This window comes from Lepus europaeus, chromosome 20 (genome assembly GCF_033115175.1).
Source record: "Lepus europaeus isolate LE1 chromosome 20, mLepTim1.pri, whole genome shotgun sequence".
NCBI lineage: Eukaryota > Metazoa > Chordata > Mammalia > Lagomorpha > Leporidae > Lepus > Lepus europaeus.
In genome coordinates, this window is record NC_084846.1 from 14,380,040 (window position 1) to 14,396,657 (window position 16,618).

At 40.8% G+C, this 16,618-nt stretch overlaps 1 pseudogene; it reads right to left on the reverse strand.

Moving 5' to 3' along the window:
* Positions 1–4,958: 4,958 nt before the first annotated feature.
* LOC133750090 (olfactory receptor 4D5-like) lies at positions 4,959–5,902 on the reverse strand (annotated as a pseudogene).
* Between the last annotated feature and the right edge of the window lie 10,716 nt (positions 5,903–16,618).

Sequence of the window (16,618 nt, forward strand, 5' to 3'; positions counted from 1 at the left end):
TTGACAGGCAGAGTGGACAGTGAGAGAGAGAGACAGAGAGAAAGGTCTTCCTTTGCCATTGGTTCACCCTCCAATGGCCACTGCGGCTGGTGTGCTGTGGCTGACGCTCCACGCTGATCCGAAGGCAGGAGCCAGGTGCTTCTCCTGGTTTCCCATGGGGTGCAGGGCCCAAGCACTTGGGCCATCCTCCACTGCACTCCCTGGCCACAGCAGAGAGCTGGCCTGGAAGAGGGGCAACCAGGACAGAATCTGGCACCCCGACTGGGACTAGAACCCAGTGTGCCGGTGCCACAAGGCAGAGGATTAGCCTTTTGAGCCATGGTGCCAGCCCAGATTCATATTTCTAAATCTAACCATTCCATGGGGTTTATTTTGACCTACCCTTTTCTTTAATTCCTCTCTCTAAAAGTAGGAAATCTATCATTTTCCATTGTGTTTTTTACTTTTTGCTTAATCCTAGCATAACCTCAGAGTAGTTTCCAAATTTCTAACCCATAATTCTATGAAAAGTACATTTAGTCCTAGAGTACAATAAATGTGTAGTACAATAAATGTGTTTTTGTCTTGATTTAGAATGTGCAGGAACAAATGCCATCTCCCAAAGTTACTCAGGTGAGTTCTTCGCTTCCTCGTCTAATTCATTTGTGACAAATCAGGGTGTTCTGTTTGTATTCCATCTTGCACTTCCACTTTGCATAGTTCATTTTATAAGTGAGTTGGGGTGTGTTCTTTAACCTTGTGACATATCAACATGATTCTAAAAATCAGAACCATGCAAAACCCTATGAGGAAATCTACTCAGAGAGGCCCTTCTCTCTCATTCCTTCTACTCTTGTCTCATTCTCTCATCATTCCACTCTTCCACATCCAGTGCCTATAGGTAACCAATCCCATTGGTTTATATGTTATCCTCTTTGGTTTTCTTTTGTGAGAATTTTGCATTATTACATTTTCTGTCTTCTGTGTGTTACTTACCACAAATCAGGGAAAACATGATATTTGTCTTGAAGGGACTGCCTTGTTTATATTGTTCTAAATCTTGCAATTAGAAATACTTCAGTGAATGAGTTTGTACATACATATTTTCTCATGTTGGAGGCTGTCTTCATGGTAAACTCATATAAGTGGAATTACTGAGTCTAAAGATCAGAGCATAGGAATTTTCTTAGGTGTTGCCAAATGTGTCCCCAAAAGGATTATAACAATTTTCATCTCCCCCTCCATAGTATTTCTACTGATCTATCTGTAGAATATTTTTGGAATGCTGCCAAATTTTCTCTTCTAATCTGAGTCTAGGAAACTGAGCCCAAAAGTTTCTTTCCTCTAGATTTTTCTGTACACCTACAGATGTGAGTTAATTCCTCCATTACCAAGTTCCTCAATATCTGTCAAAGTGCTTGGCCTTGAGGAGGTGATACTCCTTACCACTTGTGAGGCAGAGACTCTGTAAGCTGTGGAGCACAGTGTCCAGTTTCCTAGGAAGTATTTGAATACATCCATTCCATACAAGATATACAACACTGTCTCTTCGTGGCTTCTGATGTCTGATTTAGTAAGGGTAGTTTCCAAATATGATATCCCAGGTAGGATCTCAGTTACACAAATAGCACATCCACTTATATCCTGATTTAAAAAAAAAAAACAAAACTGCCATGAAGGATACAGCTACTTTGTGAAAGTATGGATCCAAAAATCCTGAGGGGTCAGTGATGCCATATTTCTAACAAAAAAATATAATTCACTCTTTGTGACGAACGCTTGTTTTGCTTTGTGTTGGCTCTGCAGTTTGCTGTCTCAAACGTGTCTGATCCTGGACATAAACAAGTCCTGGCAATCCTGCGTTACTCCTCTCACAAAGCCTGACAGTTCTAATCCTGTGTCCACCCTTCCATTTCTCGAGGCATCAATACTGAGAGTCCCTGACTCAGACTTTTTCATGACACTCTGAATCTGGTTGTTTCCAATTCTTTAAAAAGAATTCATGTTTGGCATCTGCCTCCTATTGGAAAATTTAAGGAAGCACGAGAGGACATGAGAATCACATGTGGATGACAAGGCCAAATACCTGTGGTCATTTTAACAGCAAGAGAACCACATTCCAGTTTGGGTAGTGAAATATGCTAGCAATTCTTTGTTTTCCCCTTATAACTAAACTCAGAAGAGCAGGCTGATGTGGCCAAAATTGTAATTGCTTTCCTTGCTCCCCTTGAGATTTGTTTCTTATAAACATTATAAACTAAGACAAATAAAACTTATTCTGTGCACAACTTTGATACTCTCTCTGCCCTTGCAAGCTTTCTTTCTCATCGTCCCCTTTAAGTTTCTGGATAATCATACTCTTGGCTTTCAGACAAAACTATTCCCTTTTCCCAGTGAAAAACACATCCCAATACTTTGCACTCACCTTTTGTCTTTCTGAAATCACTGCTCCCAGGACAGCTTTAACACTCATCTCTAACCAAATATCTAACTTCCCTCTCACAAACAAAACTGAGAGGTAAGGAATCGGCACACGTTAAAATAACCACATACTGTTATCATAATACCATTACCAAAATAACCATGTACCATTTTTTGTACCTTCTTAAAGTGCCAAAATGAACATGTCCAGCAATACAATTTAAAAAAATGGAGCCTCATAATGTGAAAATCAGCAAAAACTGCTCACCAAAATTTCAGTATTGTATCTTGCATAAAAATAATCCATAAATTAATTTAATTTAGTGTTATTCTGGGGTCTTAAAGTCAAATAACACTATGTAAGTTATATTTAAGCAGACATACATCTTAACATAGTCACTGCCATTATAAAGGGTTTTTCAAAATTATGTTTCAAATTAGCTGAACACAATTTTATATTTTTCATACTCTTGAATAATATTTTCATGTAATGTTAGCCTACTTGACCAGTAGACTGGTATGAAAAATTTAAACAATTCATACTATCTGGACTCTTCAAGAGAAGCCTAAATCTTATTTTTAAATTATGTGTTTGTATTGAACTCTATATTTACAATACCTGGGGAAATTTTTGTAAGAGGTCATAAACTGGAGGCTTGCACTGTGCTGTAGCAGGGAAAGCCACCGCCTGCAGTGTCATCATGCCATATGGGTGCCAGTTTAAGTCCCAGCTGCTCTACTTCCAATCCAGCTCCCTGCTATGGCCTGGGAAATCAGTGGAAGATGACCCAAGTCTTTGGGCCCCTGCACCTGCATGGGAAGAGCTGGAGGAAGCTCTTGGCTCCTGGCTTGGGATCAGCCCAGCTTCGGTGGCTGTGGCAAATTAAAAAAAAAAAAAGTTCTTAAACCAAGATTACTCAAAAAATTAGATTTATTGTAAAATTAATCTTGATTAAGGGGATATTTTCAAAGAAAAATGTACAAGGAACAATTATATTTTATTAACAAGCTAGCACACTTAAAATATTAGAAGTCAGAACTTACCATTGTGGGAACTCCTGGATTGTTACATTTATGTAATCATTTCTCTCTTTTTTTAAAGATTTATTTTATTTATTTGAAAGACAGAGTTACAGAGAGAGATAGAGACACAGAGAGAGGTCTTCCATCAGCTGGTTTACTCCCTAGATGGCCACAACAGCCAGAGCTGTGCTGATCCAAAGCCAGGAGCCAGGAGATATTAAACTTCGCATGCATTTTTTAGTTCATACACAGCTATGTTTTCAGTTTCTATGAGTCCAATACACACACACACACACACATCAGGTATTAAACTTCATATTTATTGATTCATACATAACCTATGTTTTTAGTGTATAAACCAAAACATACTGCTCTGTTGGCATTCCATATAGGAGGGCTGGTTCATCTCTCTGTTGATGTACCTGGGAATGCAGCAGAGAATGGCCTAAGTACCTGAGTCCCTGCCACCCATGAGGAGACAAAAATAGAGTTGCAAGCTCCTACCTTTGGTCTGGCCCAGCCCTTGCCATTGCAACCTTCAAAGCAGTCTAGTGTAGCTCTAAACAGAATATAAGATAGCTGAGTTTAAAAGATAGAGTTCCTAAGCAAGTATATAGTTTAAAAAAAAAAAATCCCACATACAAATCTTCTGAGCATCAGTTCCCTCAAGAACACTCCCCCTTCACTCTATCCCACCTTTCCCAATTCCTCATTCTTTATGTGTTCAGTTCTCTGTGAATCTTCTACTCCATCCCTCTTATTCCGATAAGTAGACTTCCTGACTCTCTCAACAACACTTGGTCTGGCCCAACTGAACATGCCAACCCTATCCCTGATGTCACTCTAAACTGACATAAACTGACAAAGACATGTTAAACCCTAGAAGCATGAGCAAGTTTTTTATATCATCTGTAATTTGAGTTCCAAACTTGTATACACCTGAGTTGCATTATAGGGCCTTAAGTAGATCATTTAATGTATGAAACTTACAAATGTCTCATTCCAAAATGAGGATGATACATGCCTTATTAAAATTATACAATTAAAATAAATACTAAATATAAAATAATTGGTACAATGCCTAAAACATAGTAAGCTCTTACCAAATGCTATTTATATAATCATGACAATGAAGGTGGTACTGACAATAATGATAGCAACAATGGTAATCATTAAGAAACTGACAGAAAGAAGTCATTAGCACAATGTAATTTTCTTTTTCTTCATGACAAACATTCAATCAGTGACCTACACTTATATTAACATTTGGATCCCTTCTATTTCTGGGAAATTTAAAAAATGTGTTGAGCTCTTCAAAAGTATTTTATGCCCAAGAAATGATATCAGAAAAGAAACTCTAAATTTACCACCTTTATGCATTTTGCAGTTGGAACTTTCTCAGCTTGGCCAACAGAATACTCACCTGGGAAAGTGCTCTGTGAGCCAAAGGCTACTTTTATACGGCATTCAAAACTTTTTCTCCAGCAGGCACTTGGGAGCAGTTCCGGACACTCGTCCCACATTCCAGCTTGGGGTCAATGCTCTGGGGGACTGAGAAAGTCCTTTTGCCTCCTTCATAGCTTCTTCATGGCCATGATCACTTCCTTGTTTCTCAGGGTGTAGATGGCAGGATTCAGCATGGGAATAACCATTGTATACAGCACAGAGACCATTTTGTCCATGGAGAATGTCCGAAAAGGCCTTGTATAGATGTATATGCAAGGCACAAAGATTAAGGTGACCATGGCAATGTGAAAAGCACAGGTTGACAGCGCCTTGCTACAACCCTCCCGTGAGTGGCTTCAGAGCATGACCAGCAGTGCTGTGTAGGATCCCAACAACACCAGAAAACACATCAGGGTGAGCAAGCCATTGTTAGACACCATTAGAAGCTCTAAGATGGAAGTATCTGTGCAGGCCAATTTGATCAACTGAGGCACATCACAATAAAAGTTGTCCAGCTTGTCAGGCCCACAGAATGGCAGCTGGATAGTCAATACAACCTGTACAATGGAGTGGATGAAGCCTCTCACCCAGGAGGCTGCCATGAGGAGCCCACAGACGGTCTGATTCATAATGAATGTGTAGTGCAGTGGTTGGGAAATGGCAACATAGCGGTCATATGCCATGACTGTCAGCAGGAAGATCTTGATGCTGCCAGTGAAGTGAAAGAAAAAGAGATAAGTCAGGAAAGCACCAAAGGAAATTATGGGGCTGTCCGAGAGCAAGTCAACCAGCATCCTGGGTGTTGTGATGGATAAGTAGCAAAAGTACAGGAAAGAAAGACTACCTAAGAGAAAATACATGGTTGTGTGCAGACATGGGTCAGAGGTCACAATGGCAACAATAAGGAGATTTCCATTTAAAGCCACAGATATACAGCACAGAAGACAATGAAGAAGAAGCACCACAGCTCCCATACCTGAGAGAGCCCCGGGAGTTCAAATGCTATGACCTGCGAATGATTTGTTGGATTCATCTGCTGGCTGTGACCAGTGAAATGCATCTGGTAAGGAAAAAACACACATTCATCAGAGGATCTGCAAAGTGCCCTGACACAATCTCCCCCATTCTCCACTATTTCATTTACCACAAGCAGGAGGTTATAAGCGGTTCTACAGGACACCATATGAACATCATATGTTGATGTAATGAAACTCAAGGGCATAAAGCTCAGGACTGTGCTGGTGCTATTTTTGATTTTTGAAAATAAAAAGTGATCAACCCTCAAAAAACTGAGATGTAAGGTTTAAAGGAAAATTTCTAATCTGAAAAGGAACTTGAATTATGTCATTAGCTAGTTGTGTCAGTGGTAAGAACCCTCTGAAGTTCTCTGTGCCTCACTTCTCTCATCTCAGCCCTGGAGGGTGAGGAGAGGAGCAGGGCCTGGCTCTGGAGGGCAAGGAGAGGGCATTGGAGGACAGAGAGGGGAGCAGAACCAGCCCTGGAGGGTGAGGAGAGTATAGTGCTGGGACATGGAGGGTGGCCAGGGCCCTGCCTGAGGGGAGGGGGGCCTGGCCCTTGAGGGCAAGGAGAAGAGTTGGGCCTGGCCCTGGAGGATGGAGAGAGGAGTGTGGCAGTCCCTGGAGGATGAGGAGGGTAGCAGGGCCAGGCCCTGGAGGGTGGCCAGAGCCCTGTAGGAGTGGAGTGGGGCCTGGCCCTGGAGAGAAAGGAGGCAAATGGATCCTGGCCCTGGAGGGTAGCCAGGCCATGCCTGAGGGGAACAGGGCTGTGCCCTAGAGGGTGGCAAGGGCTGCCCTGTAGGGGAGCAGGGCTGCCTCTGGAGTGCAAGGAGGGGAGAAGGGGCCTGTCCCTGGAGGGTGGCCAGGGCCCTGCCTGAGGGGTACAGGGTCTGGCCCTGGAGATCAAGGTGGGGAACAGGGCCTGGCCCTGGGTTACAAGGATGGGAGCATGGCTGGCCCTGGAGGGCAAGCAGGGCCTGGCATTGGAGGATGGAGAGGGGAGCAGGGCTGGCCCTGGAGAGTCAGGAGGGGTGAAGGGCCTGGCCCTGGAGGGGCCAAGCAGACCAGGATTTCTTTCTGTGGGATCAATGAGCAGCAGCTCACACATAGCTCAGTGTCACAAGCACAACACCACTGCTCTCTAACTTTTAGGCTCATGCTATCCCTACTCAAGTAATTCATAAATTAAAGTTTATTTCCATACCATGTCTTATAAACTGCAAATGTTCTAATAGGACTCCTATGATATTTTGAATTTCAAAATGCTAAATTTTATATGGTTTCCTTGTTTCTTATCAGTTTAGAATTGATTCTTCCATAACTAAATATTCAATGACTATAATGAATTAATATGCTACTATTTTCCAATAGGATTTTTTGTATAAACTTGAAACCTTTGCATAGTCTTCCATTTTTTACTCTTCCTTTCTGATATCAAGGCCACAAAGCTTAAGTTTCACGAATGTGAAACACATTTTTTTTTATTTTTTTTTATTTTTTTATTTTATTTTATTTTTTTTATTAAACTTTTATTTAATGAATATAAATTTCCAAAGTATAGCTTGTGGGTTACAATGGCTTCCCCCCTCCCATAACTTCCCTCCCGCCCACAACCCTCCCCTTTCCCGCTCCCTCTCCCCTTCCATTCATGTAAAGATTCATTTTCAATTCTCTTTATATACAGAAGATCAGTTTAGTATATATTAGGTAAAGATTTCAACATTTTGCCCACCTAGCAGCGTAAAGTGAATAAACTTCCATTGGATTACTAATTATAGCATTAAATAGCAATGTACATCACATTAAAGACAGAGATCCTACATAATTTTTTTTTTCAAATTAATTAATTTTCTATGTCATTTCCATTTTAACACCAGGTTGTTTTTTTTTTTCATTTCCAATTATCTTTATATACAGAAGATCGATTCAGTATATAATTAGTAAAGACCTCATCAGTTTGTACCCACACAGAAACACAAAGTGTAAAAATACTGTTTCAGTACTAGTTATAGCATCACTGCACATTAGACAACACATTAAGGACAGATCCCCCATGGGATGTAAGTACACAGTGACTCCTGTTGGTGACTTAACAATTTGACACTCCTGTTCATGGCGTCAGTAATCTCCCTAGGCTCTAGTCATGAGTTGCCAGGGCTATGGAAGCCTTTAGGGTTCGCTGACTTTGATCTTATTCCGATAGGGTCATAGTCAAAGTGGAGTTTCTCTCCTCCCTTCGGAGAAGGGTACCTCCTTCTTTGATGGCCCCGTTCTTTCCACTGGGATCTCATTCACAGAGATCTTTCATTTAGGTCTTTTTTTTTTTTTCCGTGATATCTTGGCTTTCCATGCCTGCTATACTCTCATGGGTTCTTCCGCCAGATCCGAATGCCTTGAGGGCTGATTCTGAGGCCAGAGTGTTGTTTAGGACATCTGCCATTCTATGAGTCTGCTGTGTATCCCGGTTCCCATGTTGGATCTTTCTCTCCCTTTTTGATTCTATCAGTATTAGCAGTTACTTGTCTTGTTTGTGTGATCTCTTTGACTCTTAGACCTATCAGAGCTATCAATTGTGTGCTGATATTGATCACTTGGACTAGTGCGATGGCATTGGTACATGCCACCTGGGTGGGATTGTGTGGGAATCCCCTGGCACCTTTCTGACTACACCATTTGCGGCCAGTCCGATTGGGCATGTTCCAAATTGTTCATCTCCTCCCTCTCTTTTTCCACTCTTAGATTTAACAGGGATCACTTTTTTGTGAAAATTTAAACTCCTAAGGATAATTGTGCGTTAATTACTGAGTTCAACCAATAGTACTAGAACAACAACAACAACAACCAATACTAAAAAGGATAAAGTATTGCATTGTACATCTAAAGTCAGGACAGGAGCTGATCAGTTCATTGTTGCTTATAGTGCCCATTTCACTTAACAGGTTTCCCCTTTGGTGCTCAGTTGTCACCGATCAGGGAAAACATATGGTTCCATCTCACCCCGGCGAGAATGGCTCACATTCAGAAATCTACCAACAACAAATGCTGGAGAGGATGTGGGGAAAAAGGGACACTAACCCACTGTTGGTGGGAATGCAAACTGGTTAAGCCACTATGGAAGTCTGTCTGGAGATTCCTCAGAAACCTGAACATAACCCTACCATACAACCCAGCCATCCCACTCCTTGGAATTTACCCAAAGGAAATTAATTTGGCAAATAAAAAAGCCATCTGCACACTAATGTTTATTGCAGCTCAATTCACAATAGCAAAGACCTGGAATCAACCTAAATGTCCATCAACAGTAGACTGGATAAAGAAATTATGGGACATGTACTCCATAGAATACTATACAGCAGTAAGAAACAACGAAACCCAGTCATTTGCAACAAGATGGAGCAATCTGGAAGACATCATGCTGAGTGAATGTGAAACACATTTTAATATCTACTAGGTGGTGAAGCTGTTCTTCAAAAAGCTTACTGGGTCTACTTTGAGAAAGTTAGGTGTCTTTATTTTTAATTAAATATTCTGTTGAGATTTGGCTAGTTTACTTTAATTGCATAATGTACTTTCAAAATAGCTTCCATTGCTTTAGAATTACTTTATTTGATCACAAATACATGTTTTCACCTCTTACCTCCATGTAATGAAATGCTATGGGTGATAATCAATCTCAGATGTATATTACATATGTTTAAAATATGTGCTTTTTGTTTATATTCTGAATTATATCTTTTTCATCGTGTTTTCTAAGTGATAAATTAGAAGCTTTGCTAATTATTAATTTGAATTACCCTGACTACCGGTGAGGCTATGCAACTCCATTTGTTTTTACTATTTTTTTATTTTATGAGTTATCTCTTTATATTCTGTACCAACTTTTGTTGTGCGATTTTTCTCATAATTTCATAGAATTTTAATTTAATAAAATGCAGATGTAGTTATTTTCTATGTCTCAGCATTCTCTCAGATTTCCTTAATTTTTAAACTTTGTTAAACAGAAGTCTTAATGATGTCATCTAGTTTATCAGTCTTTTCATTGTGTTTAATATTATACCATTATGGGTGAAGATTATATGAAAAAATCTAGACTAGAAAATTTTTAATTTATGCCTGTCATTTATATAATTATAAATTCATGTCCATATGTAATATATAATGTTCACATATAATCAGAAGATACATTAAGATTCCATAAACTAGAAACCTATCATCATTCCTACAAGCCTCTTGTTATTCAAGGCTTATTTCTATTCCACTTATTTGATTCCTGCATTGGTGATACAGCATTTCTGTATGTCTTAATAAGCCATTGATTAAGAGCAAAAGGCATTTCCAATACTCAAGGAAACCATAAGTTCTGTTTTCTGAGTTTGCAAAAATCCTCCAGAATAGCTGGTGGCACCAAGGATATCCATTCCAAATGAACTAGGAAGATGCACTTGATGGGATGGAGAGAGTTATGGGTTCCAATGTGCTTAGATGGGGACCACTGAGTAACAGCTACCAGGAAATAGACTTCTGCCTGTAAAATGAAGATTTGGTTATCCATATTTGTCCAAATCTGCCAAGGAAATTGTGACTTCTTTTTCACAAAGGTGTTCATGACAAGATTGATAGGTATAACCATGTTCCATCACTTCCTAAAATAACAAAAATCTCCTTTATTGAGAATATTCCAAGGAAAACACCACAAAATTTGTACAAAATAATTATTTGATGAGAATTTAAAACTCTTGGTTTTAAAATAATCTCTAATAATAAAATATATTGCTGTTGAGGGTTTTAAACTCTGTATTCATAGTATGACAACTATGGTCTTGCCCGGTGTTTAATAAAATTTGAGAGTTGGATGTTTAGGATGTATAGGTGTATAACACATGCACACAGATCATGAAAACAACTTCTGAGAAACATGTTAGTATTTCCATTGGATAAAAGACTATCTAAACTCAGTAAAGGGGAATAAGTAAAATCATAATTAACTGATTAGGAGTTACATTGTTCTTTTTCTTCTCTTTCTGCATGTGTACGCATGTATGGTTGTTTATGCATAATGATTTCAAACAATATGAAAGTACAAAGTAGAAAATCAAAGTCTGCTTCCCTGATAACAACCCCATCATCTCATATGTGATTCAGGAAACAAGCGTGTCTATTCCTTGAATGATCAACTTTAAGCATAATCTCTGCATTCTGTACTGAGAAAGACACAGAATTTACTCAAGATATTATTCTTTGGAAGTTGTTTAATTGTTCTGCTGAGATCTCTCCATGACCTTAATGTTATATGTAAATTGTCTTTTTAAAATTTTTTAAAAAGATTTATCTATCTATAAATAAATTTGAAAGAATTTCAGAGAGAGGAGAAGAGACAGACATAGAAATAGTGAGATCTTCCATTTATTGGTTAACTCCCCAAATGTCCACAATGGCCAGGCCTGGGCCAGGCTGAAACTGGGAGCCAGGAGCTTCATCTGTGTTTCTGCCATTGGTGTAGGGGCCCAAGCACTTGGGCCATCTTTTGCTGCTTTTCCAGGCACATTAGCAAGGAGCTGGATGGGAAATGGAGCAGCCAGGAGGTGAACCAGTGCCCATATGGGATGCCGGTGCTACAGATGATGGCTTAGCCCATTATACCACAGCATCAGCTCAGTACATTGTCTTTTCTGACCCATATGTTTGGAAGATGAAGAAATACATGGCTTCATTTTTGTTTTCTATTCTACTTTTCAACATGATTTCTTGGCCCTCATGCAGAATATTTTAAAAAACCCAGAATTCTGACATATATTCTTTTGTAAAATGCTGTGAAATGCCATGATGGAAAAGAGGTAAAACCTGTCTTTCTAATACTATGACAATTTGCTGTTTAAGGCACAATTAAGTAATGTGATTGTGACTGGACAGAGAAAAATAAGTTTTTACGCTAGTACTTGGTATAACTTGGTGGTGAATATGAATAAAAAAGGGGAGGAATCAGTGTGAGATAGAGAACACAGAATATTGCCATTAGAAGGAACAAGACAGAGCATTTAGTTCAAAGTGTAAGTATCATTTCAGCTGTGGGTTATCTGAAAGGATCCTTTCTCAGGTTAAGACTGTTTCCTTATATAATTACTTTCTATTGATTTTATCATGAATGGATATGGAATTTATTTTTAATACTTTTTCTGCCTCTATTTTTAGTTTATATGGCTTTTCATTTTCAGTGTGTTAGTATACTGAATTATATTAATTGATTTTATTTAGATGATAAACCAATATTGCATTCTTGATATTAAGTTGTTCATGATATATTACCTTTCTCTTTTGGTATATTATTTTTGGCAATTTTTTACCACAACTTTTTGTTTATGTCATTAAAAATGAGTATTTCTTTCTCTATTTACTATTTGACCTTCACTTTAGGGTAAGGCTGATCTCATCTTATGAGCTGAGAATTATTACTTTCTCTTTCAACTTCCTTTTTGAAGTATTTATAATTGTTTTAATTAGCAAAAATGTTTTCAAATATCCACATTCCTCTCTCACATTTGTATAAGAATTGAGTTAAATCTATTCATTGATAGATTGACTAAAACTTGACTGACACTCTCTCTTCCAATTTTTATTATTTTTTATTTTCTTAAAAGATTTATTTTATTTATTTGAAAGAGTTACAGAGAGAGGTAGAGACATAGAGAGAGAAAGGTCCTCCATCCACTGGTTCACTCCCCAGATGACTGCAATATCTGTAGCTGCACTGATCCAAAGCCAAGAGCCAGGAGCTTCTTCTGGGTCTCCCACGTGGATGCAGGGGCCCAAGGGCTTGGGCCATTCTCCACTGCTTTCCCAGGCCACAACAGAGAGCTGAATTGGAAGAGGAGCAGCCAGGACCAGAACAGGCACCCACATGGGATGCTGACGCCTCAGGCCAGGGCATTAATCTGCTGAGCCATGGCGCCACCCCTCTCTTCCAATTTTTAATCAGATTGTATTGAATTGGTAGTATGTTTTTCTTAAGAATCAGGTAGAATTTATCAATGAAGCTGTTTGGCTGAATATGCATGTTTTTTAAATGTCTTGTATTTCTTAAATTTTTACACTAAAATGTGTTTACTTAATTGAGCTGTTGCAAACACAGCAATGAATGTCCCTAACATTCACATTTTACATCACTGCACTGGAATTCTCATAGCTAAGAAATTAACTTTGGTTACTCCAAACTAAACTATAAATCCCATTCTGATTCTGTTTCTCCCTAAGAGCCTCTTTTTCTTTTCCTGGGTTCTAAATGTAGGGACAATGACTCAGGACCACCTGGAGTGTTCAGACAGGAAACTTAAGTTTCTGGAGTAATGACATTAAAGATAAGTTTACTTTGGTACAAAAGGAAAGTTTGAAATCAATGGCTTCCTTCTTCCTATTGTGTGTTTCCAGGAGCTTTAGGAGACCCCTCCTGTGTGGCTCAGGTGAAAGTGAGAACTTTACCCCTCCTACAGAGCCCCTGGGCAGAAGCATCCCCTCCCCTGATCCTGAGGACAGGACTCCTCCAAATGGAGTCTCCTGCAGAGGTTCCTGTGTGGAAGTGTTGTGCCTGAGTGAGTGTAAACAGAAGAGCACCACACTTTGATAAGATTTGATGGTCCTTTATTGCTGGTGGCCTGCTGGCACTCTGGGTTCAGGATGGCCTGGCACCCCACACAGTCCAAGCCCTTTCCTCTTAAGCCCGTGGGTTCAGACTTGAGGCCCCTCTCTTACACCTGGGGGGCCATGGTGTGGCCCCTGACAATCTGCAGCATCGGGAGAATGGCATTCTGGAACAAGCTGTAGGAGAGGGGCACCTGTGTGTACATTCCTGGCATTCTGCAGCTGCAGAGGAGTATCAGTCATGCTAGTTGGATGTTGATTGGCTACTCCTCTTGCTTCCAAGTGCTAAAGAGATAAAGGACAGCCTGGCTGTCTACTTAAGGCAGGGTGTGGCCATCTCACTAGTCCAAGTGATCAATTTCAGTTCACAATTGATCACACTGATAGGTCTAAGAGTCAAAGGGATCACACAAACAAGACTAGTGTCTGCTAATACTAACTGATAGAATCAGAAAGGGAGAGAACGTTCCATCATGGGAAGTGGGATACACAGCAGACTCATAGAATGCCAGATGTCCTAAATAGCACTCTGGCCTCAGAATCAGCCCTTAAGGCATTCAGATATGGCTGCAGAGCCCATGAGAGTATTGTAGGCATGGAAAGCCAAAACACTCTGGGAAAAAAAAAAGACCTAAATGAAAGATCTCTGTGAGTGAGGTCCCAGTGGAAAGAACGGGGACATCAAAAAAGGAGGTACCTTTCTCTGAAGGGAGGAGAGAACTTCCACTTTGACTATGACCCTGTCTGATTAAGATTGAAGTCGGTGAACTCAAAAGGCTTCCATAGCCTTGGTAACTCATGACTAGAGCCTAGGGAGATTACTGACACCATAAACAAGAGTGTCAAATTGTTAAGTCAACAACAGGAGTCACTGTGTACTTACTTCTCATGTGGGATCTGTCCTTAATGTGTTGTCCAATGTGAAGTAATGCTATAACTAGTACTGAAACAGTATTTTACACTTTGTGGGTGCAAACTGATGAAATCTTTACTTAATATATACTAAATCAATCTTCTGTATATAAAGATAATTGAAAATGAATCTTGATGTGAATGGAATGGGAGAGGGAGCAGGAGATGAGAGGGGTGTGAGTGGAGGTAAATTATGGGGGGGGGGGAGCCATTGTAATCCTTAAACTGTACTTTGGAAATTTATCTTTACTAAATAAAAAAAAGGCAGGGTGTGAAAGCCACAGGGTCTCTCCTATGGCCTGCGTGTGTCACTGAATTGAAGACAGGGTGGGAAAGCTAGGGTCCTCATCGATGGCCTCAGCATGTGTGATCCCAAATTCCTGTGTTGAACCTAACCCCTAAGGTGAGTGTGTTAGGGGTGGGGCCTAAATATGTATATATGAATTTGTAGACCACAAATAAATTTTTTAAAAAAGAAAAGAAAATAGGAAAATTGTGAAGAAAAGAAGCCCTGCTAAACGTGATTTGTAAATGAAAAATCTAAGTGATCCCAGTGGAACACTCATCACCTTCCTTTGGGAGAGGTGAGTAGATACTAACATAGAACACCTGTTACAGATCCTATTGTTCACCTGTGCCCTAGAGCTACCACAGGATTGGGAATTCAGGAGGCTGACCCTGGCCGTCCTGTACCTGAAGGACACCATTGTGATTGGGCTGGTTCCATGATTCCACTTGCCCAGCACCCCTCCCTCCCTCCTTCCCTTCCTCCCTCTGTGTTCCTCTGCAGTTAGAGGTCACTAAGTTTTGATGATTTACTGATCAGGAGTTCATTTTTTATATAAGATTTCTTTGTTTATTTACTTTAAAGGCAGAATTACAGAGAGGCAGAAGCAGAGAGGGAGAGAGAGAAAGAGTGAAAGAGAGAAAGGGGGGGAGGGTCTTCCATCCACTTGTTCATTCCCCAAATGGCCTCAATGGCTGGAGCTGCACCGAACTGAAGTCAGGAGCCAGGAGCTTGCTCCACTTTCCCATGTGGGTGCAGGCATAGCAGAGAGCTGGATTGGAACTGGAGCAGCCAGGATTCAAACTGATGCCCATATGGGATGCTGGCACTGCAGGCCGTGACATTACCCACTATGCCACAGCACTGGCCTTGGAGTTCATTTTCTAATCAGGAGGCTCAATCAACATGGGTAGAAGTGGATGAATCCCTTATCCTGGTTAGTGGCACCTTGCTCTCTTAACTTTCTGCTGAGTTGGAGATTGTCACTTTCAGGTGATTATCCCAGATTTATCCTGGCTACTTCAGAAGGTGATGTAGGCTGTGACTTCAGTGGTGCCCATTGTGTGTTGACCATGCATACAGTTGTTTCTCTCCCTGTGGGGTGGGTGCAGATGTCCCCTTGTTGTGAGTCTGTGGAGGGACACATGTCCCTGGGGAGGCACTGTAGTCAGCACTGATCTCAGTGCCTTGAGTGCACCAGACTCATGGGGCTCAGGGCCTAGAGTGGTGTGCAGTGGCAGATGTGCCTGCTGGAGGACATTCAGAACCGTGTCTCAGTGAGGAGCAGCTTTCTTGTGCATAAGGGAAGTTGGACCAGAGTTCTCTCAGTGTGAGCCTCCCTCTGTCTCTGTCTTCAGAAGAAGTCACCTTTCTGGGACCTAAGTTCCATGTGCCACTCACTTGCCTGGAAGTCAGCATCTTCCTCTGATGAAATGGACAGGGGCCAGTGCAGTGGCTTAACAGGCTAATCCTCTGCCTTGTGACGCCAGCACACCGGGTTCTAGTCCCAGTTAGGGCACCGGATTCTATCCCAGTTGCCCCTCTTCCAGGCCAGCTCTCTACTATGGCCTGGGAAGGCAGTGGAGGATGGCCCAAGTCCTTGGGCCCTGCACCCTCATGGGAGACCAGGAGAAGCACCTGGCTCCAAGCTTTGGATCAGCATGATACGCCAGCCGCAGCGGCCATTGGAGGGTGAACCAACAGCAAAAAGGAAGATCTTTCTCTCTGTCTTTCTCTCTCACTATCCACTCTGCCTGTCAAAAAAAAAAAAAAAAAGAAATGGACAGGAGCTCTGTGTGGAGCAGTCCTCTGTGCGCTGTGTTTATTCAGTGCTGTTTTGCATTGGAATTTTTGTCTTGCAGCTTTGAGAAGATAAAGGCCCTGAAGATGTGGTGGGTCAAGG